Source organism: Staurois parvus, unplaced genomic scaffold (assembly GCF_062004578.1).
Source record: "Staurois parvus isolate SC_StPar_1 unplaced genomic scaffold, SC_StPar_1.0 ptg000842l, whole genome shotgun sequence".
Classification (NCBI taxonomy): domain Eukaryota; kingdom Metazoa; phylum Chordata; class Amphibia; order Anura; family Ranidae; genus Staurois; species Staurois parvus.
This window is the reverse complement of record NW_028318638.1, coordinates 435,630-460,520: the sequence shown is the minus strand read 5'-3', so window position 1 is coordinate 460,520 and position 24,891 is coordinate 435,630. Positions and strand designations below refer to the sequence as shown.

Here is a 24,891-nt window from a genome sequence, read left to right as displayed (position 1 = left end):
CCAGTGGTCGGCAAGCCGCAGCTCGCGAGCCACATGCGGCTCTTTACACAGTTTAATGCGGCTCTTCTGTGTGCCGGGCGCCCGCTCCCCTCCCTCCTCTCGGGCGGCCGCCCCAAAAGTCAGGACTCTGCAGCTAACCCAGCAATGGGCAAACTACGGCCCGCGGGCCGTATACGGCCCGGCGGACCTTTTAATCCGGCCTGCGGAGTGTGGCAAACATTGGCTGTCAGGATGTAGGCGGGACAGCATGACGAACTCCTCTCACAGTCCGCCCTGAAGACCGGAACGGCGCGGGAACACGGCGAGAGGAACGCGCGGAGCAAAGGTAAGTGAATTGACACAATATGGGGAATGAATTACTATAGGGGGGATGAATTACTATATGGGGGATGAATTACTATATGGGGGATGAATTACTATATGGGGGATGAATTATTATAGGGGGGATGAATTACTATATGGGGGATGAATTACTATATGGGGGATTAATTACTATATGGGGGATGAATTACTATGGGGGATGAATTACTATATGGGGGATGAATTACTATGGGGGATGAATTACTATATGGGGGATGAATTACTATGGGGGATGAATTACTATATGGGGGATGAATTACTATATGGGGGATGAATTACTATGGGGGATGAATTACTATGGGGGATGAATTACTATGGGGGATGAATTACTGTTGACTTCTCCTGCCCTGACCTCTGGCACGTTTGACTACTCTTCTGCCTACTTCTGATTGCTTTACCTCCTGTTGCTGAACCTGGCTTGTGACCCGACTATTCTCTGCCCGCTGCTCTGTACCATCCTGACTCTGCTGTGACTGACCTGGCCCGTCTGGCTACGCTATACCTGCACTGTTATCCGTCCATCCATCCTGCACGGATCCAGTCCCCCTGCCCGGGCCTTCCAGCCTCTTCACATCAGCCTCTCTTCCATTACATTCCTCCGGCAGTCCCCTCTGCCACAGTTGGGTGCACTCAGGGGTCGCAACCTTCTCTCGGTCTGCTCCAAGTCCATCCCCACCATCAGGGGCCCTAATGAATAAGCAGATTGGGGCTTAGACTCCGCCTCCTGGGGAATCCAATTCTGTGGATCACTAGATGTACCGCCGGGTGGTGCATGACAGTGTCACTGATAATTGGGCACGGTTGGCGACTCTCAGTTACACAGCTCCGATAGAGTTTCAGTGTGCCAAGCTGATTACGTGAAACACCATAAGACGCAGGTCAGACCCAATCATCTGCTACAGAATTTTTATCCTAAAAAAAATAAAATAAAATAACCTTTCTTTTCACATATTGCAGAATTTTTCTTGTTTTTTTTTCAAGCCCCCCTAGTGCTCCTTTAAAAACCATTTGATTACACATCATCTCATATCTTTCTTATTATATTTTTAGCTCAGGGATCCAAAAGATATTAATATGTGCTCGTCAGGCTACAGAGAGCGCCGCTTCTCGCTGTGCAAGAGACGGTTTTGATATTGCTATCGCTTACAAAGAGCAAGAGTGGAGCCACTCATCCTCCATCGTATTACCAATTCAAATGATCCTTTACAGCACTGTGTTATGCAAATGTTCCTTTTTTTTCATTCCTCTCTCCTATGGCAAGCTGAACGAGGCAAGGATAGATAGAAAACAGCTAACGAGGTGGCAATTGAATTATTATTAATTATTAGTATTTTTTTTCCTGTTACCTAACCATAATTGAAAGGCCTGGCCATCTGCGTCTCGGATCCCCACGTGTTCTGATCTTCTTGGGGTTGTGTGTATTTTTAGCTCCACCAATCCTCATGGACCGGCTCCTCTGGGCTCTGCAATATGCCGCAGCTTTTTTTTTTTTTTTCAGATCTTTGCGAACGAACACAAGAGGTGGGCTGGTGGGGTTTAATTAGTGTATGTGGGTAATTATGCGTCTAAACAAGGCCTGCCCGTCTCCCCGGTGACTGTTAATATCCCATTATTTTGTTTCCGAAAGGCGGCGTCTTCGAAACCAGAATGCTTGTGTGTGCTTCAGAATATATCTGTTGGAATCATTCTCATTGGTAATATTATGACTAATTCTGTGTGAATATTGGGAAGATGTCTGCGAGCAATTAAATGGATTATAGCAGTGGGTTTTTGGGATTTTGGTGAAATTTCACCATCTTGGACTCAAAAAGCCACATTAACCAATTCAATACCGGGCAATTTTACACCTTCCTGCCCAGGCCAGTTTTCAGGTTTCAGCGCTCTCACACTTTGAATGACAATTGCGCGGTCATACAACATTGTACCCAAACTAAAATTTTATCATTTTCATCACACAACTAGAGCTTTCTTTTGGTGGTATGTAATCACCGCTGGGGTTTTTATTTTTTGCTAAATTAACAAAAAAACCAAAAATTTTGAAAGAAACCCACGTTTTTCTTTGTTTCTGTTATAAAAGTTTCCAAATAAATAATTGTTCTTCATAAATTTAGGCCGAGATGTATTCTGCTACATGTCTTTGGTGAAAATAACCCAAATTAGGATGTATTATTTAGTTTGTAGGAAAGTTATAGAGTTCACAAACTATGGTATAGATCTGAATATTGATCAATCCTGAAGTACTGACAGCCAATCTAATTTCTTGAGGTCCAAGAATGTCAGAACAGTACAGATATCCCCCAAATGTCAGGACGGTACAGATATCCCCCAAATGTCAGAACGGTACAGATATCCCCAAATGTCAGAACGGTACAGATATCCCCCAAATGTCAGAACAGTACAGATATCCCCCAAATGTCAGAACAGTACAGATATCCCCCAAATGTCAGGACAGTACAGATATCCCCCCAAATGTCAGAACGGTACAGATATCCCCAAATGTCAGAACGGTACAGATATCCCCCAAATGTCAGAACAGTACAGATATCCCCCAAATGTCAGGACAGTACAGATATCCCCCAAATGTCAGGACAGTACAGATATCCCCAAATGTCAGAACAGTACAGATATCCCCCAAATGTCAGAACAGTACAGATATCCCCCAAATGTCAGAACAGTACAGATATCCCCCCAAATGTCAGAACAGTACAGATATCCCCCAAATGTCAGGACAGTACAGATATCCCCCAAATGTCAGGACAATACAGATATCCCCCCAAATGACCCCTTTTTGCAGAGTAGACAGTCCAACGTACTTCATAAGAGGCGTGGCAAGTTTTTTGAAGTTGTATTTTTTTTGTCATAATTTTTTGGAAAATGAAAAAATGCAAAAAATTATTTTCACTATTTATTTTTACATACAGTCACGAGTGCAGTACAGCGTCATCATATAACTGGCATGGCAGTGATCAGGGACACTGACTGGTGACAGTATGAAAAAATAAAAATGTTTTTCTTTTTTTATTATTTTTAATTTTTTATTACATTTTTTTTCTTTTTTTAAGAATTTTTTTTCATATTTCACTATGTCCAAAGTAGTACAATGTTACCATAGTAACATTGTACTACTTTGGGGAAGTGATCAGTATTCTTTTATTTTTTTTTTTTACACAATTTGCTTATAGCAAAGAACTACTTTGCTATAAGCAAGCATTTATCTGAATGAAATCGATTCATTCAGGTTTTTTTTTTTTGTGCTTAGCTGTGATTTGGCCACAGCTAATCACATGACATGTGCATGTGATTAGCTGTGACCATTCACAGCTAGACACTAGTATACAATGGATGGCATGAATAAAGCCATCCATTGTATACAACTGTCATGTGACCTGCTGTGATTGGTCACAGCAGGTCACATGGTACCGGCAACGGGGCCGATACTCAGATCTGTCATCGGCCGAGGTACACGGCCTGTGACAGATCGCGCCGCTGCTCGGCTCTGCAAGCGCGAGAAGTGCACATGTGCGGGAGGACACCATATGGCGTCCACCCGCAACGTTGATGACATTTGCCGGCCGCCATTTGGCCATAGGGCGGGCGGCAAATGGTTAAGGTGTTTTTTGGGATTTTTAAGTGGGGCATTGACTTTAAAGGAACCCTATAGAAAAGTTGTCAGGGCAGGCTCTTCCCGTAACCTCTTCCTGACATCGTAATGAATATATGCAGAAACAGGGCAGGTAGGTCTTTATGCCTTGCCACCACACATAGCCCATAGGGGTCCAAGGTGGTGTGTTGGGAACATTCTCATTGTGTGCTCCCAGAACACTGACCGAGCTATTATCTACAGCTCTCAGTCTTTGTGATCTTCTCATTTCACCTCTGTGAGAGCCAATAACAGCAATCACGTGATTGCCGCCTGTCAAGATTAACATGCACACCTGATAAGCTGCCAGGAGGAGGTGGAAAGGGGTAATAAATATTTACCTCTCTTGTGCTTTGCACCACCAAACACTGCTCCATGCCTGAGGAATGATCCCCGGATCCTCTGTGAAACCAACACTTCCAGGAGAATCAACCTTCTTGTTGAAGGATGGTAGGCTGCTTTGCACATGGCCTAAGTGAGCAGCCGAGCCGACCCCCCAAAGCGACGCTAACCTGCGTAATACATGACTTTGCCTGATGACTCTCCCAGACGTGTTGGTGGTGGGCAGAGACCATCCCCTGATGCAACCTCCTGACCAGGGGTTCCAGACACAGAGCACCCTCTGCAGGCCCCACAGCCAGGGGACACCAGTAGAACTCAAACTCACATTCTTCTGAGCAGCACTCCTACTGAATAAAGGTACCGCAAGGTTGGATGTGGTTAATGTTCTTTTCGGAAAGCTTCAGCTGATCATGGCTCCAACAGAAAAACACAGTTCAGAGACAAATGGACTCTTGGCCCCAGGCCCTGCAGGTGTCTACTCTTGTCCCTGCTGTTAGATGGTCCTATGTTCTTCCTGACCCAGGATGGAGGAAATGGAGGGTAAACCAGCTCCATAGCTCTCTCCTCTCTCTCCTGGACTAGGATGGGGAACCCCAGGGCACCCTGACCTCCCCCAGGAGGGGGGAGGGTAGGAGGACAGCAGATGATATTGCCTCTTCCTCCTTCTTTCCTAGACTACCTACCTCCCAACTAGGGCCTGCCTAGTCTCCCGGCCTTCTCCCAAGGGAAGGAGGCACCTTAAATGGAACCCCACTCTACCAGCACACTACACTCTGGGTCCCTTGTAGCTCTCATTGGTTCCACCTGCTGACCTTCACATTACTGCAGGAAAGAGTATTAATATGGAAGTTAGCAGGACCAGTACGGACTACAGGGGATCCAGGAGATCGACACTTCCAAAAATGTCTGTTTTAACCTCAGCTTTGGGGCACAATTTTTAGGATTGAAGCAGGGCTTCAGAAGACATAAACATATACACTCATCTTTTACAAGGAAAGCTTGCCCGGAGAACCTTTGCATAGCAACAAGGTCACTTTAAATGGCTCCAGAGAGTTACAAAAGTTCCTTTCAGCCATCATGGACCTGTTTCTTGTGCCAAAAAATTGCTTCTTTTTTAGCTTAATTATTTAACTTTTTTTAGTACAGATAGAAAACATATGAAAACATAAACAAGTTAAAAACATGTTAAGTGAAAATACACAACTAACAATAAAATACACACAAAAAAAGACACAAAGAACACTAAATGAAATAAACGGAAGTACCCTAAATATAACCCCCAAAAATAACCTAAGCCAGCCATTGTATGTCAGGGTTCCTCCAGAGGTTATTAAGGTTCCTCGGGCAGCTGCTGACTTGGCTCTCATCTAATGGTGCCTTAATTAAGATATTTTCACCAATCAGAGGCTATGGCTGGCTGGGCATATCCTGGCCAATCTCCCGCATACCTAAACTAGCAATCACCACCACCACCACCTACAATCAAACACAAACAAAGAACACCAAGCACAATCTGGTGGTCTGCCTTCAAAACACACCTAAAAGCCTTCAAAGTCCCGTGGGATGAGGCTGAATCAACAGAATTCCGTAGAAAGCACTTAATGGCCAACGCACCCAGTTAAAAGGGAGTAGGTCTAATGATACTTGTATGTTCTGAGTCCAACTCCAATTGGTGGAGGTGGACAGACCAAACACCATGACACCAATGGTCTTTTTTAGCTGTCCATAAGATTGGCATTCTGATTACCATTGTGGGGGGGGGGGGGCTTTCTTTCCACTGACCCCCAAAGAATTCATTGTAGCAGGGGTTCTCTGAAACCTGAATATTATTTCAAGTGTTTCTTTAGGATTAAATGGTTGAAATAGGCTGATCTAAGTAGTTCAACAAGTGTTTTCAGGTCGCCAACATCTTGTGGATGGCAAAATCAATTTATCCAGAATCATTCTCTACATATGTCAGCTGGGCTTGGTAGAAGCAGTAGGCTGGCCATACGCTAGTATATTTTTATAGGAAGGTTCGGACAAGTATTCTCATTACATTTGATGATATGACAAATGGCATTCGAAGGTACAAACAAAAGCCACATTCACTGTTTGAGAAAATTCTCCATCTTGCTCCTTCCAAATTTCTTGTCACTATGGTCTAAAACGATCCTACCTACAGCTTTGAAGGTATGCTTCCATTTAGTACATATTGAATGTTTAGTGCAGTCATGCTCAACCTTTTTACCCTAGAGGACCTTTAGTTTTTAAGTCTTGGGGAACCCTTGCTGAAACTAATTCATTGCGGGTCAGTGAGAAAAATGCCCCTTACAATGGTGGTCAATGTACAGTACAATGGTGGTCAGATTGCCACTCTTACAGGCAGCTAAAAAGATCATTGTGTCATGCAACTGGCTCTAGCAAGCGGTGCTGGCCCCAATTCTATGCAGACACCATCAAATGGGATGTCAATCGGCCACAGCTTGAGGAACCCCTAACAACATTTGAAGGAACCCTAGGGTTCCACAGAATCCTATTTGAGAATGGCTTGTGAATTGCATGCTAAATGCATAGTATTACATGCCAAAATCAGGAAGCGCATGGAGGTAATTTCTAGAGTAGTTAAAGTGATAGGTAATCTCTTGTGTCTCTTGAATGGGACACAGAGGCCAAAAAACTCTGGCCATGGTTTAACCATTCTCTACTTTAAGCAAAATGAAAAAAAAAGTTTGGGCTTTAGAGACACTTTAGGTTTCTTTGCATTATTTATGGTCTGACTCTGTGGCAGGATATGTGGAGATCTGAAGGTACCCTTCCTCTTTCAAATACAACGATGTCCGTTGAGTTGGCTTGAAGATCAAACAGTGAGCCTTCAAGGGAGCTGAAGCAGCCATGTCTAGCTAGGAATAGACCCCATGCCAACCCAAAAGACATTCAGAGCAAGAAAAGGCTACTCTGGCCATTATTCTAATGCATAATACACTTCCATTAATTGTGTATTGAATGCTTTGTGAATGCTAGTATTGCATTCTATGATCAGGGAGTGCATAGGGCTAATATCTGGGGGATAATAAGTAGTTGAAGTGAGGGGTAATCTCTTAAATGGGACACAGAGGCCAAAAAAAAACTGACAATGGTTTAACAATACTCTACTCTATCCAAAATAAAAAAAGTTTTGGCTTTATATAAACTTTAGGTTTATTTGTATAATTAATGACAGAATATTTGGAGGTCTGACAGAACCCAACCTCCTTCAAATATGAAGATGATATTTGAGGTTGCTTGGAGATCAAACAGAGGTCCTTCATGGGAGCTGAAGCAGCCATGTCCAGCTAGGAATAGACCCTATGCCAACCCAAATGACATATACAGGTGAAACTCAAAAAATTAGCATATCATGCAAAAGTTCATTTATTTCAGTAATGCAACTTAAAAGGGGAAACTAATATATGAGATAGACTCATTACATGCAAAGCAAGATAGTTCAAGCCGTGATTTGTCATAATTGTGATGATTATGGCTTACAGCTCATGAAAACCCCAAATCCACAATCTCAGAAAATGAGAATATTGTGAAAAGGTGCAATATTCTCGGCTCAAAGTGTCCCACTCTAATCAGCTAATTAAGCCATAACACCTGCAAAGGGTTCCTGAGCCTTTAAATGGTCTCTCAGTCTGGTTCAGTAGGAATCACAATCATGGGAAAGACTGCTGACCTGACAGTTGTGCAGAAAACCATCATTGACACCCTCCATAAGGAGGGAAAGTGTCAGGAGCCGCCACAATCCGCGGCTCGGCGCAGGCGCACTGTGCCCGTTCACGCTAGTGTACGGCCACTAGATCCTGGCCAGCCGCGGCGGAGACGGAACACGCACATGCGCACTCGGAGCCGCGGGTGCACGCCTGGCACCAATGACAGCGCAGGGCGTGATATTTAAATCGCCCTGCGCTGACAGGTGGTGCCGTTTGGTCTCCCTGTGTTCCTGATCTTGTTGCTGTGATTCCTGCTGACTCGGATTGTTCTTGACCTGGCTGTTCTCTCCTGCTCTGACCCCTGGCTTGCCTGGCCTTCCTTCTAGATGCCCCCTTGTGGATCTGAACTTCTGTTGCTGACCTGGCGTGTGACCCGACCATTCTCTGCCCGCTGCTTTGTACCGCACTGCTCCCACGGCTACCGACTCGGCTTGTCTGACCACGCTCTTGCTCATCCATCCATCCACCTTGCCCTGGCATATCCGACTCTTCACATCAGGCTCTCACCCTGCAGGAACCTCTGGCGGATTCCTCTACCACGGGTGGGTGTACTCAGGAGCCGCGACCTGGTCTCGGTTCGCTCCAAGTCCATCCCCACCATCAGAGGCCCTGGTGAACAAGCGGACCGGGACTTAGACTCCGAGCTCTGCGGAAACCTGACCAGTGGGCTGCTAGAGGTACCGCCAGACGGTTCCTTACAGAAAGCCTCAAAAGGTAATTGCAAAAGACGTTGATGTTCCCAAAGTGCTGTATCAAAGCACATTAATAGAAAGTTATGTGGAAGGGAAAAGTGTGGAAGAAAAAGGTGCACAAGCAGCAGAGATGACCGCAGCCTGGAGAGGATTGTCAGGAAAAGGCCATTCAAAAGTGTTGGGGACTTTCAGAAGGAGTGGACTGAGGCTGGAGTCAGTGCATCAAGAGCCACCACACACAGACGGATCCTGGACATGGCCTTCAAATGTCATATTCCTCTTGTCATGCCACTCCTGAAAAAAAGAAAAACAGACCTGGTCTGTTGCTCAGTGGTCCAAAGTCCTCTTTTCTGATGAGAGCAACTTTTGCATCTCATTTGGAAACCAAGGACCCAAGTATGGAGGAAGAATGGAGAGGTCCAAGGATCCAGAGTATGGAGGAAGAATGGAGAGGCCCAAGGACCCTGAGTATGGAGGAAGAATGGAGAGGCCCAAGGACCCCGAGTATGGAGGAAGAATGGAGAGGCACACACTGCAAGATGCTTGAAGTCCAGTGTGAAGTTTCCACAGTCTGTGTTGATTTGGGGAGCCATGTCATCTGTTGGTGTTGGTCCACTGTGCTTCATTAAGTCCAGGGTCAACGCAGCCATCTACCAGGAGATTTTGGAGCACTTCATGCTTCCTTCCGCAGATGAGCTTTATGGGGATGCTGACTTCATTTTCCAGCAGGACTTGGCACCTGCCCATACTGCCAAAAGCACCAAAACCTGGTTCAATGACCGTGGGATGACTGTGCTTGATTGGCCAGCAAACTTGCCTGACCTGAACCCCATAGAGAATCTATGGGGCATTGCCAAGAGAAAGATGAGAAACATGAGACCGAACAATGCAGAAGAGCTGAAGGCCGCTATTGAAGCATCCTGGTCTTCCATAACACCTCAGCAGTGCCACAGACTGACAGCTTCCATGCCACGCCACATTGAGGCAGTAATTGCTGCAAAAGGGGCCCAAACCAAGTACTGAGTACATATGCATGCTTCTACTTTTCAGAGGTCCGATATTGTTCTATGTACAATCCTTGTTTTATTGATTGCATGGAATATTCTCATTTTCTGAGATTGTGGATTTGGGGTTTTCATGAGCTGTAAGCCATAATCATCACAATGATGACAAATCACGGCTTGAACTATCTTGCTTTGCATGTAATGAGTCTATCTCATATATTAGTTTCACCTTTTAAGTTGCTGCACTGAAATAAATGAACTTTTGCACGATATTCTAATTTTTCGAGTTTCACCTGTAGAGCAAGAAAATGTCATTCTGGCCCATTCGCTAAGGCATAGTACACTTGATATGTATTGAACGCTTTGTGAATTTTAGTATTGCATACTATGATCAGGGAGTGTGTGTGGTTAATGTCTGGAATAAAGATGCCATTTGAATTGGCTTGGAGATTTTACAGAGATTTTCCAAGGGAGCTGAAGCAGCCATGGCTAGATAGGATAAGATCAATTGCCAACGTAAAAAAAAACAAACATATAAAGCCCCCAAAAAAAGACCATTTTGGTCCCTGAACCAAGGCATAATACATCGCAAGAAGTCGGGGTTAATATCTAAAATGCAGCGGCAGCAGATTGTGCCCAACCCAAAAAAAAAAACAAAATACGTTGGTGGGATTTTATCTCCTAGCTCCTAGAAAACCCCCTTGGCTTGAGTAAATGTGGCAAATGGAATTCTGAACTGACCTGTCAACACCTTTTTCCATGTGACGGTATGAAAATCAATGGATTGTCTACTGGTCATTCTACAGCCATTATACCATGATGGCTGGGAACACCTGATGGAATTTTTTTACAACAGACGCCACTGATTTTAACAGCAACGGTGATAGTTGTATATAAGAAAAAGGGCGAGGCGCTAAGGGCAACAAGATAATTTAAATATATACAGATAAGCATATAAATAATAGACAACATACAAAATGAATTAAGTGACTATCCTGTGTCAAAAAAAGTGCCAAAAAAGTCTCTAGAAATAGCAGGGTGGTGATCAAAAATGTGCGTCTTCTGGTGATCAAATGTATGAATTACACACTCACCAGATGCATAATTCAAATATGCATGTAGAAAATAGTAATCCTCTGCAGATATCAAGGTGAGGTCATCTTAACCCTTTGAGGACCAAGGGACGTATTTGTCCCATGTTTTTAATTGCGTGTATCATCTGATTAAGAACTTAAAACTCTTCTTTTTTTTTGGTTTGAGTCAAAATATTAGTTCTTATCAACAAACAACAAATGGATCTAGCTTTTTGCCAATTATTTCATGAAATGGCTTAGTTACAGCAACTGAAGTGTACGAACTTTAAAAACAAAAAAATTGATTCTTTTGGTGTTCCAAAATCTTACGGTCCTCAAAGGGTTAAGGGTAGATAAGGCGTCTCAGGGTCCTCAAAGGGTTAAGGGTAGATAAGGCGTCTCAGGGTCACCATCTGGGCACATCTGTCCGTCCAGGCTCCCCTATGGATCATGTGCTTATAGGCTATAAACACCTCTCAGCTGCCTTCCCTGGGGGCTCTGCGGGTGGTGGACTGTATAGAAGAGGATGAATTGCGCCCAGACGGACAGATGTGCCCAGATGGTGACCCTGAGACGCCTTATCTACCCTTAAGATGACCTCACCTTGATATCCGCAGAGGATTACTATTTTCTACATGCATATTTTAATTACGCATCTGGTGAGTGTGTAATTTATACATTTGATCACCAGAAGACGCACGTTTTTGATAACCACCCTGCTATTTCTAGAGACTTTTTTGGCACTTTTTTTGACACATGATAGTCACTTAATTCATTTTGTATGTTGTCTATTATTTATATGCTTATCTGTATATATTTAAATTATCTTGTTGCCCTTAGCGCTGCGCCCTTTTTCTTATATACAACTATCACCGTTGCTGTTAAAACCAGTGGCGTCTGTTGTAAAAAAATTCCATCAGGTGTTCCCAGCCATCATGGTATAATGGCTGTAGAATAACCAGTAGACAATCCATTGATTTTCATACCGTCATATGGAAAAAGGTGTTGACAGGTCAGTTCAGAATTCCATTTGCCACATTTACTCAAGCCAAGGGGGTTTTCTAGGAGCTAGGAGATAAAATCCCACCAACGTATTTTGTTTTTTTTTTGGGTTGGGCACAATCTGCTGCTGATGCGTAATTTGAATTATGCATCTGGTGAGTGTGTAATTCATACATTTGATCACCAGAAGACGCACGTTTTTGATCACCACCCTGCTATTTCTAGAGACTTTTTTGGTACTTTTTTTGACACATGATAGTCACTTAATTCATTTTGTATGTTGTCTATTATTTATATGCTTATCTGTATATATTTAAATTATCTTTTAAAATAAACAGTGCAGCACTAATAAATAAATAATAAATATAGATGTCCAGTGAATAAGTGATACAATTAATCAAACTCAATATACCCCTATAAATATAAATCCAAAGTCATCAGTAAAATATATAATGGTGTCATACGCGTATTCCCTCACAGGGAATATCTCGTGCAAAAAAGTGACAAATATAATCATAAACAATAGTGGCAAAACACATACAGTGCTCAAAAAAAGATGAACCAATATTCAATTACAAGAAAAGTCCAAACAATTAATAATACTAATAATAATACAATAAAATAAAAAGTGCAGCGCTAATTAATAATCAAAATAAATATCTGATAAATGCGTGATACAATATAAACTCAATACACCCCTCCAAAAAAATCCAAAGTACTCAATACATGTAAAGTGTCATGCATGTATTCCCTCATGGGGAATATCTTGTGCAAAAAGTGACAAATATATCATATATAATAAATTGGCAACACACATATAGTGCACAAAAAAGATGAACAAAAACTCAAATACGAGAAAAGTCCAAAATTAGTAGTAATACTGATGATGCAATGCTTAATGATGAACTTCACACTCCACTCTTCATGCAAAAATAATGTGCAGTGTGCGTGATTCACACGTGACAATCCTTAACGGCCAAAATGCCCCCTCACCTCCTTCCTTAGACCCCAAAGGGCCAGCACGCTTTAAGGATCAAACGATCCTATCAGACTGGATTCCTCTCTGGGTATTGCCTTCCACCTCCAGCATCCACCAGATCAGCAGTCAGCTCCCCCCAGGGTCATAATGAAACACAAACAGAGACCCTCCATAGTGCAACTAGTTTTATTCAGTGATAGATAGATAGATAGATAGATAGATAGATAGATAGATAGATAGATAATAGATGTGGGAAGGATAGATAGATAGATAGATAGATAGATAGATAGATAGATAGATAGATAGATAGATAGATAGATAGATAATAGATGTGGGAAGGATAGATAGATAGATAGATAGATAGATAGATAGATAGATAGATAGATAGAGAGATAGATAGATAGATAGATAGATAGGTAGATAGATAGATAGATAATAGATGTGGGAAGGATAGATAGATAGATAGATAGATAGATAGATAGATAGATAGATAGATAGATAGATAGATAATAGATAGATAGATAGATAATAGATAGATAGATAATAGATAGATAGATAGATAGATAGATAATAGATAGATAGATAGATAGATAGATAGATAGATAGATAGATAGATAGATAATAGATAGATAGATAGATAATAGATAGATAGATAGATAGATAGATAGATGATAGATAGATAGATAGATAGATAGATAGATAGATAGATAGATAGATAGATAGATACAAATAGAGTTCCACTCACATAAAAAACTAAATGATCCAGCCTCCTACCACATGCTATGGGTGTACTGCATGGGTAATGCACAGGGTGATCCAATATGGCCCCCAGGCCGGAAATGACGTCACCGCGTTAACGGAAGCTCCTCCCCACGTACCGACGCTCAGCACGTGACTTCATCAGGGTTATCTTGTTGCCCTTAGCGCTGCGCCCTTTTTCTTATATACTTCTTATAGGTTTATTGGTGCCTTTTGGCGTACAGCAGCTTTCCATCTAGCGCTCACTTTCACCTTTACTTAACGGTGATAGTTGCACTGCTCTGGGGATACAGATCGACTGACCCAGAGTCAGAGGCCATACCAAGATGCTACCAAATCTTTGCAACCAAAGTCAGGCATGTATATTAGGATACCAAAAACATTTCACCAGTCATCGATTCTCATTGTCGAGTCCCATCCATTTATCCCAGCCTTGTGCGCACTGGAAGAGTAAATTGCCTGTTAAAGCAAACCTAACAAGTATCTAACACTCAATTATTTTTAGACATGTGAATTTCATCTTGTTACGGTTCGTTTTTCAGATGAAAATGTCAGTTTGAAGGATTCGGATGTATACAAATCTCCGATTAGATATAGTAACTAATGTCAACGAATCGAAAAAAAAAGTTATTACGAAATTAACTAATGCATTCATTTCATTTTGTTTCATTCGGATGACATCACATGATGCCACAGTAGTTCGGGCCCATCAGGAAATTAATTCTGTTTTCAAATTCGTTCAATAATTCGGATAAAGAATGGATCTGAATTTCATTCCATTTGTTAATTTGGATGCCTATGACGCCAGCCGATATTGTCCAATCCAGGGGCGGACTGACCATTTGGAAACTCGGGCACTGCCCGAGGACCCGGGGTCAGTAGGGGGCCCCATGAGATGCCCCTGGTACCTTTTTCATAGACTTTTTTGACTTTGGGCAAGGACACAGGGGCCCCATTATCCCCTATTGCCCGGGGGCCCCATGAGTTGTCAGTCCGCCCCTGGTCCAATCAGCTCATGCCATTCTTCTTGGTGGGTTGGGCCAGCATCTGAAAATATTGAATCCTTCCGATCAGGGTAGAGTAGAAAAGGAAATCGATCATTTATGAAGGCATGTATGGCCATCATAATGAATCGCTTTTCAGATGGCAGTAGAGAAGAAGATACTGTAGGTTGTTCAATTATGAAAGCATGTATGGCCACCATAATAGATCGCTTTTCAGAGGGCAGTAGAACAGAAAAGGAATTGATCATTTATTGGAGCATGTATGGCCAGCATAATGGATCACTTTTCATAGTGTGGTAGGGCAGAAAAGGAATCGATCATTTATCAGAGTGTATGGCCAGCATCAGGGGTGGACTGAAAACTCATGGGGCCCCCGGGAATTAGGGGATCATGGGGCCCCTGTGTCCTTGCCCAAACTCAAAAAAGCCTATGAAAAAGGTACCAGGGGCATCTCATGGGGCCCCTACTGACCCCGGGCCCTCGGGCAGTGCCCGAGTTTCCAAATGGTCAGTCCGCCCCTGCTTCCGATTCAAATTCATCTGATTTCATCATATATCAAATATTTATCAATCTTCAGGAAAAACTGCCAAACTTTACGAATCCACCCAGACAAACAAATATACGAAACCAATGGTGAAGATACAGAAGGAATGCCGAAAATGAATCAGTTCAACATATAACGAAACAAAGTTCTTCAGTGAACGAATGCATCCGAAAATGAACAAAAATTCCTGGCGTGCACATGTCTAATTATTTTATACTCTTCATCCACACTGCCAGGGGCGGACTGACAACTCATGGGGCCCCCGGGCAATAGTGGATCATGGGGCACCTGTGTCCTTGCCCTCAAAAAAAAGCCTATAAAAAAGGTACCAGGGGCATTTCATGGGGCCCCCTACTGACCCTGGGCCCTCGGGCAGTTCCCGAGTGCTCGAATGGTCAGTCCACCCCTGCACACTGCCCAATTACCCAAATTGCAATACAATTTGTAATACCTGTGAACAGCTCTGGGATAAAGACCCAAACATGGCCAATGGAAAGGTGTGTTCCAGCCAGGGGCGGACTGACAATTCATGGGGCCCCCAGGGCAATAGGGGATCATGGGGCCCCTGTGTCCTTGCCCAAACTCAAAAAGCCTATGAAAAAGGTACCAGGGGCATTTCATGGGGCCCCCTACTGACCCCAGGCCCTCGGGCAGTGCCCGAGTTTCCAAATGGTCAGTCCGCCCCTGGTTCCGGCAGATCTGGCTAAATAGAGACTCTACCTGTACATATCCTGCCCTTTGACAGAGAACATGTGACCTGCTGCCTGTTCTGGTGCAGCAACAACGTGACACCATGCACACATCACTTGCACAGCTCAACAGCAATATGTAAAAAAAGAAAACTATATTTAAAAAGTTTTCAATCATATTTACTATTTATGTCTGGAGGATGCGCCATTATACTGTCCTAGCCTGGTAATGAAGAAGCATTTGCAATTGGTCTGATCAACCATTAATCCAATTATCATGTTCTGATCTAGTCCTACGTACCAGTTCAGACAGCTGTCCGAAACAATCAGAGATGCCCATATAGGAATTTATTTATTTATTTATTTCAGGTACTTATATAGCACTGTCAATTTACGCAGCACTTTACATATATATATTGTACATTCACATCAGTCCCTAACCCTCAAGGGGCGTACAATCTAAGGTCCCTAACTAACATTCATACATATACTAGAGCCAATTTAGACAGAGTTCAATTCACCTACCAGCATGTCTTTGGAGTGAGGGAGGAAACTTGAGTACCTGGAGAAAACCCACGCAAGCACAGGGAGAACATGCAAACTCCATGCAGGAAGCGCCATGGTCAGGAATCGAACCCATGACCCATTTACTGCAAGGAAGACGTGCTAACCACTAAGCCACTGTGCCGCCCAGAATTCCTTAAACATATAGTGAACAGGGGTGGACTGACAACTCATGGGGCCTCCAGGCAATAGGGGATCATGGGGCCCTTGTGTCCTTGCCCAAACTCCAAAAAGCCTATGAAAAAGGTACCAGGGGCATCTCATGGGACCCCCTTTCCAAATGGTCAGTCCGCCCTGATAGTGAATATTTAGTGAGCAGATATTTTGTGTTCTTTGCAGAGTATAACATAAAGTCATTGTTTATGTGACTTTGGAATTTTTTTTTAAACGCTCGTCCATACTTTATTTTTTTTGATTGTATTACATTAGGATATTTGTGGATTGATCAGTAGAGGGAGCTCTGTATTTACCTGCAGAGCCTGAGCCTCCCTGTTTGTTGAGACATGATATCAGCCAGAGGTAGCACAAGGGTTTTCAATAGGTCAGCCTTCCCCATATGGAAGAAAAATATATTTGAAATATATTTTAAAAATATTCTTCCCAAATATATTGCCATATGTTTGAAATGCTACCATTTTGGCCGTATTCAATATATTTCAAAATATACGCATGTTGAAATGCGTTTTTATTACAAATGCTACAATTTTGGCCATATTCAATATATTTCAAAATATATTTCAATGTATATATATATATTTAAATATATATATATATACCTAACTGACCTGATACCCAAATACAACCCTACCCGCGCCCTTCACTCCTCACAGGACCTCCTACTCTCCAGCTCCCTGGTCTCCTCCTCCCACGCCCGACTCCAGGACTTCTCCAGGACTTCCCCCATCCTCTGGAACTCCCTACCCCAATCCATCAGACTGTCCCCTACCCTCCTCACCCTGAAAACCCATCTCTTCAGGGAAGCCTACCCCACCCTCACCCAAAAACCGATCTCCTCCACTCCTCCCACCACCCCATCCCCCACAGCCACTTCCTCCTGTACCACTATCCCCCCCCTCCTAGATTGTAAGCTCGAAAGAGCAGGGCCCTCGAACCCCTCGTGTATTGTATTGTTACTGTATTGTCTCATGTTCTGTCCCCATCGCTACTGTACAGCGCTGAGCAAACCCTTTGGCGCTATATAAATACTGTATAATAATAATAATATATATATATATATATATATATATATATTTATATATATATAGTGCATGTTGAAATGCGTTTTTATTACAAATGCTACAATTATGGCCATATTCAATATATTTCAAGAAATATTTTTATATATATATATATATATATATATATATATATATATATTACATTACATTACATCGAGTTTATATAGCGCCAAAGGGTTTGCTCAGCGCTGTACAATAGAGGGGGGGACAATACATGAAACAGTACAGCAACTACAAACAGCACACGAGGGGTATAAATAAATAAATATATATATATATATATAGTGCATGTTGATATGCGTTTTTATTACAAAATATAAGAAAAATATTTAAAAAATATATATAGTGCATGTTGAAATGCGTTTTTATTACAATATATATGAAAAATATTTTTAAAAATCCATTTCAAATATACGGTATGTCTTTAAAAATACAAATCTACATTTTTAAAATGCATTTACAAATATATGTTAAAATATATTTATTAAAATGACCTTTTTATACGTTATTTATTTATTTATTCCTGGTACTTATATAACGCCATCAATTTACGCAGCGCTTTACATATATATATTGTACATTCACATCAGTCCCTAACCCTCAAGGGGTGTACAATCTAAGGTTAAACAAAAAATCTGAAGAATATATTTAAAAAAAAGTTTTTTTAAATATATTCTTCAGATTTTTTTTTAACATATAATAAACAGTCATTTTAACCTATATTTTTACATATATTTGTAAATGCATTTTAAAAATGTACATTTGTATTTTAAAAGACATATAGTATATTTGAAATGTATTTTTAAAAATATTTTTCATATATTTTGTAATAAAAACGCATTTCAACATGCGCTATATATATATATATATATATATATATATATATAAATATATTTTGCAGTATATTGAATAAGGCCAAAATCATAGCATTTCAAATATATGGCAATATATTTGGGAAGAATATTTTTAAAATATGTTTCAAATATAATTTTCTTCCATGTGGGTCTCATAGGCTTGCATTGTGAGAAGCAGCAGAAAAGCACAAGCTTTGTGCTCAACTCTTCCATTAAGCTCTAGGGAGATTGTAGTCATTCCTGTGCACTGTAGCGCAGGCACTGGGAGAACATCTGAATGGGAAAGCTGGGCTGTGTAAAGATGGACCTTTATATGAAGCTCCACTCCTGGACTAAAATGGCTTACTCTGATTTCACTGCACACTGTGAGCTTCTCCCAGTGTGCATTAGAAACTGCAGCAAGTCAGATAACGTCTGCCTCCTTGCCTGGCTGGAGGACGTCAAACATCATCTAGTCATTTTCTCCCTAGCATGACTGCCCCTGGCCTACCCCTTTAATTCATTAGATTTCAGGTCTTTCAATCACAGAGTCCCAGAATCACATGTGGGCATTACCCAGAATGTTCTGCATGAAAATTGATCATGCCTAGGAACATCCACTTCTCCCATCATCCACCCTTCAAAAAATGTTGATATTTGCATTGACTGCAATGGTCATTACACAAGCTCTTCAGTTATTGGGACGCAACCATAACAAATAGTTCCACATGTTCAGATCTTATGAATACATATATAGACAAGGTTGTTAAAGGTCTAACCACCCAACTGCCAAGCTTTACTGTTGTTTCTAAAGGTCTCATGGAAACCTTAAAAGAGTTTTCTATTATTCTTGTACAGTTATTCAAGGTCCTCCTTTTCCTGCAGAAATTCACATTTCTACCAATCAGCCATATTGACTGATTGCACGCTAGCATTCATCGAACAAGAGGCCTCCCCTCTGCTGTATCTGCTAGCTGCTGGTCTATAAAATCTCACAATTCAATAAGTAGTTGCTGGGAGTAAATTTATGGATTAGGATATTTTAGAGGACCATCTTCCCTGGCTTCTTAAGATTGTGAACACCTGAATAGGCAATCCAGATTCTCTGTTTCAGATCGTGGGAACCTGAATAGGCAATCTATTTTCCTTATTTCTGCTATTTACTGATCTGTAAAATCTCACATTTTAGTAATTGTTTGCTAGGAGAAAGTTAATGGATTATGATTTTTTAGTGGACCATCTTCTCTGACTTCCAGAGGCTGTGAACACCTGAATAGGCAATCCACTTCCTCTGTTTCTGCTAGCTACAGGTCTTTAAACTCTCACAATTCAGTAAGTTGTTCCTAGGAGTAAATTTATGGAGATCCTTTAGAGAACCATTTCCCTTGGCCTCCAGAGATCGTGGGCACGTGAATAGGCCATAAATGTTCCTTGTTTCCAGTAGTTACTGATGTGTAAAATCTCACATTTCGGTAAGTTGTTGCTAGGAGAATGTTAATTGATTATGGTCCTTCAGCGGCCTATCTTCCCTGGCTTTCAGAGATCATGGGAACCTGAATAGGCAATCTATGTTCCTTATTTCTGCTAGTTACTGGTCTGTAAAATCTCACATTCTAGTAATAGCTTGCTAGGAGAAAGTTAATGGATTATGATTTTTTAGTGGACCATCTTACCTGACTTCCAGAGGCTGTGGACACCTGAATAGGCAATCCACTTTTTCTGTTTCTGCTAGCTACTGGTCTATAAACTCTCACAATTCAGTAAGTAGTTCATAGGTTAAAATGTATGGAGATCCTTTAGAGGATCATCTTCCTTGGGATCCAGAAATTGTGGACACCTTGATAGGCATTACACGTTTGTTGTTCCTGCTAGCTTTTGTCTGAAAAATGTTCCAATTCAGTAAGTAGATGCTAGAAGTAAATTTATTCATTAAGGTCACCCAGTGGACCATCTCCCTTGGCTTCCAGAGATTGTGGAGACCTGAATAGTCAATCCACATTCCTTTGTTCTGCTAGCTTCTGGTCTGTAAAATCTAGCAATTCAATAAGTAATTGCAAGGAGTACATTTATGGATTAAGGTCCATCAGTGTACCATCTCCCTTAACTTTCAGAGATTGTGGATTCCTCTTATATAGGCAATACACATTGCTTGTTCCTTCTAGATACTGGCCTGTAAAATCGCACAATCCAATAATTATTCTCTAGGAGTGGTTTATGGATTAAAGTCCTTCAATGGCCCATCTACCCTGGCTTCCAGAGATTGTGGACATCTGAACAGACAATCCACAATCCTTGGTCCTTTTAGTTACGGGTCTGTAAAAATCTCACAATTCAGTAAGTGGAAGCTAGGAGCATATTTATGGATCAAGGTACTTCAATTGACCATCTCCCTTAGCTACCAAAGATTGTGAATGCCTCGATAGGCAAACCACATTCCTTGTTCCTGCGAGCTACTGGTCTGTAAAATCTTACAATTAAATAATTGATAATTAAGAGTAAATTTATCCATAAAGGTCCTTCAGTGGCTGATTTGCCTTGGTTTCCAGAGATTGTGGACAGCTAAAAAAGCAAGCCACGTACCTTGTTCCTGCTATTTATAGGTCTGTAATATATCCCAATGTAATAAGTAGGTGCTAGGAATAAGTTTGTGAATTAAGGTCCTTCAGTGGACAATCACACTTGGCTTTCAGAGATTGTGGACACCTTCTAAATAGGCAATGCACATTCCTTGTTCCTTCCAGTTATTGGTCTGTAAAATCCTACAATCCAACAATTATTCACTAGGAGTGGTTTATGGATTAAAGTGCTGGAGTGGTCCATCTCCATTGGCTTCCAAAGATTGTGGACACCTGAATAGGCAATTCACGTTCCTTGCCCCTGCTATCTATAGGTCTGTAATATATCACAATTCAATAAGTAGTCACTAGGAACATGTTTATGGATTAAGGTCCTTCAGTGGTCCATCTGCACTGGCTTCCAGGGAGTGTAGACACCCTCTAAATAGGCAATACACATTCCTTGTTCCTTCTAATTTTTGGTCTGCAAAATCCGAGAATCCAATTAGTTGCTAGGAGTGGTTTATGGATTAAAGTCCTTCAGTGGTCCATCTCCCCTAGCTTCCAGAGATTGTGGACACCTGAAAAGACAATCCAAGTTCTTTGTTCCTGCTATTTACATGTCTGTAATATCTCACAATTCAATAAGTAGTCACTAGGAATAAATTTATGGATTAAGGTCCTTCAGTGGACCATCTGCCTTGGCTTCCAAACATTGACCAGGTCAGAAACCGAAGCTACAGACAACATGAACAAATCTGCTTCTACTGTGTAAATGGTGTGTATATATCTTGTATGTAGTTTTCTATATATAGGCTAGCCATATACATTTAGATTTCATTTTAAAGTCACTTATAAACCATCTCCATGCTAAACATTGTGGATAGAAGAATCAACCCACTGGCTGGGCCACATACAGCTTGAATTGTGGCTGATTCAGCAGGAATTGGCCAACATTTAGCCACCCATGGCCAACATAACTCAATTGTTTTAGTGTTGTTTTCAAAGAATATGTGAGGAGCAGAAAAACTTGTTGGGCAGCTGGAATTTTTAAGCCAAATCTTTACAATTCTCAGATAATTCAAAGGTAATTCAGTGCCGCGAGTCACAGATTGGCGTATTTCTGCAGCAAGTATGAAGAATATTACAGTTATACCGGTTGCTAATAACCAGCCTTACAGGGAGCTTCTCTTTCTGAACATTGCTTCGGAATCATGTCAGCTACATAATGGGTGAAAATGACATTTCCACACCTAGCCCACCTCCTACCCAGCCAGTGTAAGTGGATAGTACAACGCAGGTGCCACATTGCCTGGAACCCGGCTGGCATGGCCTCGCTCCGATTAACCCATTTCCAGCAGATTCTGAAACGTCCTTTCATGATGCTAAAAATAAAAGAGGAGGCGCTACATTCCTCCGTCTCCCCCTGTTCAAACATTCCATACCTCCGTCTCGCCCGACTCACCGAACAGAGCGCTCTAGAAAAGATTGCAGGTTCGCCGCTAAATAATTACATTTTTGAAGGCGTTATCATGGCTACGGTGCATCGTATTCAAGATTTCAAAAGAGAATCATTAAAACCTGGGCTATTGGGAATAACACCTATGGGGATTACTGGGGAGGGAGGGGGGGGGGGGGAATGCATGGACATGGTGAGGAGATAAACTGGTTGTTGAGGTAATAGATAGATAGATAGATAGATAGATAGATAGATAGAGAGAGAGAGAGAGAGAGAGAGAGAGAGAGAGAGATAATAGATAGATCATGGATAGATAGAAATATAGATAGATGATAGATGAATGGATGGATAAAAAGAGAAAGATGCAGCAATATATTGATAAATAGACACAGAATAGATAGATAGATAGATAGATAGATAGATAGATAGATAGATAGATAGATAATAGATAGATAGATAGATAGATAGATAGATAGATAGATAGATAGATAGATACTGAAGATTAGATAGATATTAGATGGATGGATAGATAGATAGATAGATAGATAGATAGATAGATAGATAGATAGATAGATAGATCAACTGATCATGGATAGCAAGATAGATGATAGATAAATAGAGAAAGATACATCAATATATTGATAGATATATAGATAGATAGATAGATAGATAGATAGATAGATAGATAGATAGATAGATATGGGAAGGATAGATAGATAGATAGATAGATAGATAGATAGATATGGGAAGGATAGATAGATAGATATGGGAAGGATAGATAGATAGATAGATAGATAGATAGATAGATATGGGAAGGATAGATAGATAGATAGATAGATAGATAGATAGATATGGGAAGGATAGATAGATAGATAGATAGATAGATAGATAATAGATAGATAGATAGATAGATAGATAGATAGATAGATAGATAGATAGATATTAGATGGATGGATAGATAGATAGATGATAGATAAATAGAGAAAGATACATCAATATATTGATAGATAGATAGATAGATAGATAGATAGATAGATAGATAGATAGATGGAGAGATAATAGATAGATAGATAGATAGATAGATAGATAGATAGATAGATAGATAGATAGATAGACTGATAGAGGTAGATAGGCAATCAGATACAGATGGATAAATACATTTTTTACATATATATATCTTAGACATACAGAAAGCGAGAAAAAGAGGGATGAGAGTGAATTAGATGGATCGGATATAGATAGATAGATAGATAGATAGATAGATAATAGATAGATAGATAGATAGATGATAGATAGATAATAGATAGATAGATAGATAGATAGATAGATAGATAGATAGATAGATACAATTATAGGTAAAGGAATAAATAGACAGCTAATCAGTAACAGGGCATGGAATAAAGGTAAGCACCCTAATAAAGAGAGGAGCGTGATCTGGACACCGCGGGACCCCCTGTCCCCCCAATCTGTTGAACCCGTGGATGGTTGGGGGTGTGGGACTCACCTGGCAGGTTGGTGCCCCTTGTACAGGGAAGCTTGGGAGGAAGGCTTGCTTGTTCCTTACACCGGCTGTTTGGGTCTGACAATTCCTCCTTATATAATATTCCCACAGTAAATTCATGTCTGGGGAAGGAAACAACAAATTCTCCCCTCAGCAGGAGAATAAAGAGGAGAATGTTGGCGGTGGTGCCCCCTGTGATGGCCGGTCTCTGGGTGGGATTGGTGGGGTAGAGAGGAGTCCTGTGTTGCAGCCCTGCATACAATCTGGTGCCTGCAAGTCACTGTCATAGAATGAAAAGCCCTGAGAGACCCACACAGGCTATTTTTAGCTCCTTTCCCATAGAGCAGAAGTAGATCTATTCCATTAAAATCCACTGCAGCACTATGCAGAGCGCGGGGCGGTGCGCTCCCTCCAACCCTGCCTCGCCTGCTATGCCAAGTCCACATTCCCGGGCTGCTATATTTTGCTGATTAACTCTTTGCTTGCAGATTTGTCTGGAAGACAATGGGGGGGAAAAATGGCTTTTTTTTTTTTTTAATTAATAGCGTTTTCTTCCTTGAATTTTATTTATTTATTTATTTTTTAGATTTTTCTCCCCGTCTTTTCAAGCCGTCATTAGGAGCCAGAAGGGTCAAGCAAAATGTAAGGTCCTCCTTGAAAAATTGGAAGATTTTGGTAAAATTACGCCATTTCAGGGAACTGTGTTGGAGTCATTGGGGGGGTCGTGAGTTCTTAAGGCTTCGTTTACATGGCAATGGGTGGTAAAAATAAGGTGGCTGAGATACGGGTTTAGCACCCCCCCCCCAGCAAGTAAATATGGCCATAGTTGCAGTGAAATTTATAGTAGCCATACACACAACAATAAATGCTCAATTCCTTTTCTGCATCCATAAATTATCAATTTATTTTTTGCACTACC

At 41.3% G+C, this 24,891-nt stretch overlaps 1 protein-coding gene across 1 annotated transcript in view; it reads right to left on the bottom strand.

Annotated features, from left to right (window-relative positions):
- ANKRD34A (ankyrin repeat domain 34A) overlaps positions 1-24,382 on the bottom strand; it is a 53,938-nt gene extending 29,556 nt beyond the window's left edge. The window contains exon 1 of the mRNA XM_089655491.1: positions 23,976-24,382. The gene's annotated coding sequence lies outside the window, so the exon portion shown is untranslated. The remainder of the gene's footprint in view (positions 1-23,975) is intronic.
- Between the last annotated feature and the right edge of the window lie 509 nt (positions 24,383-24,891).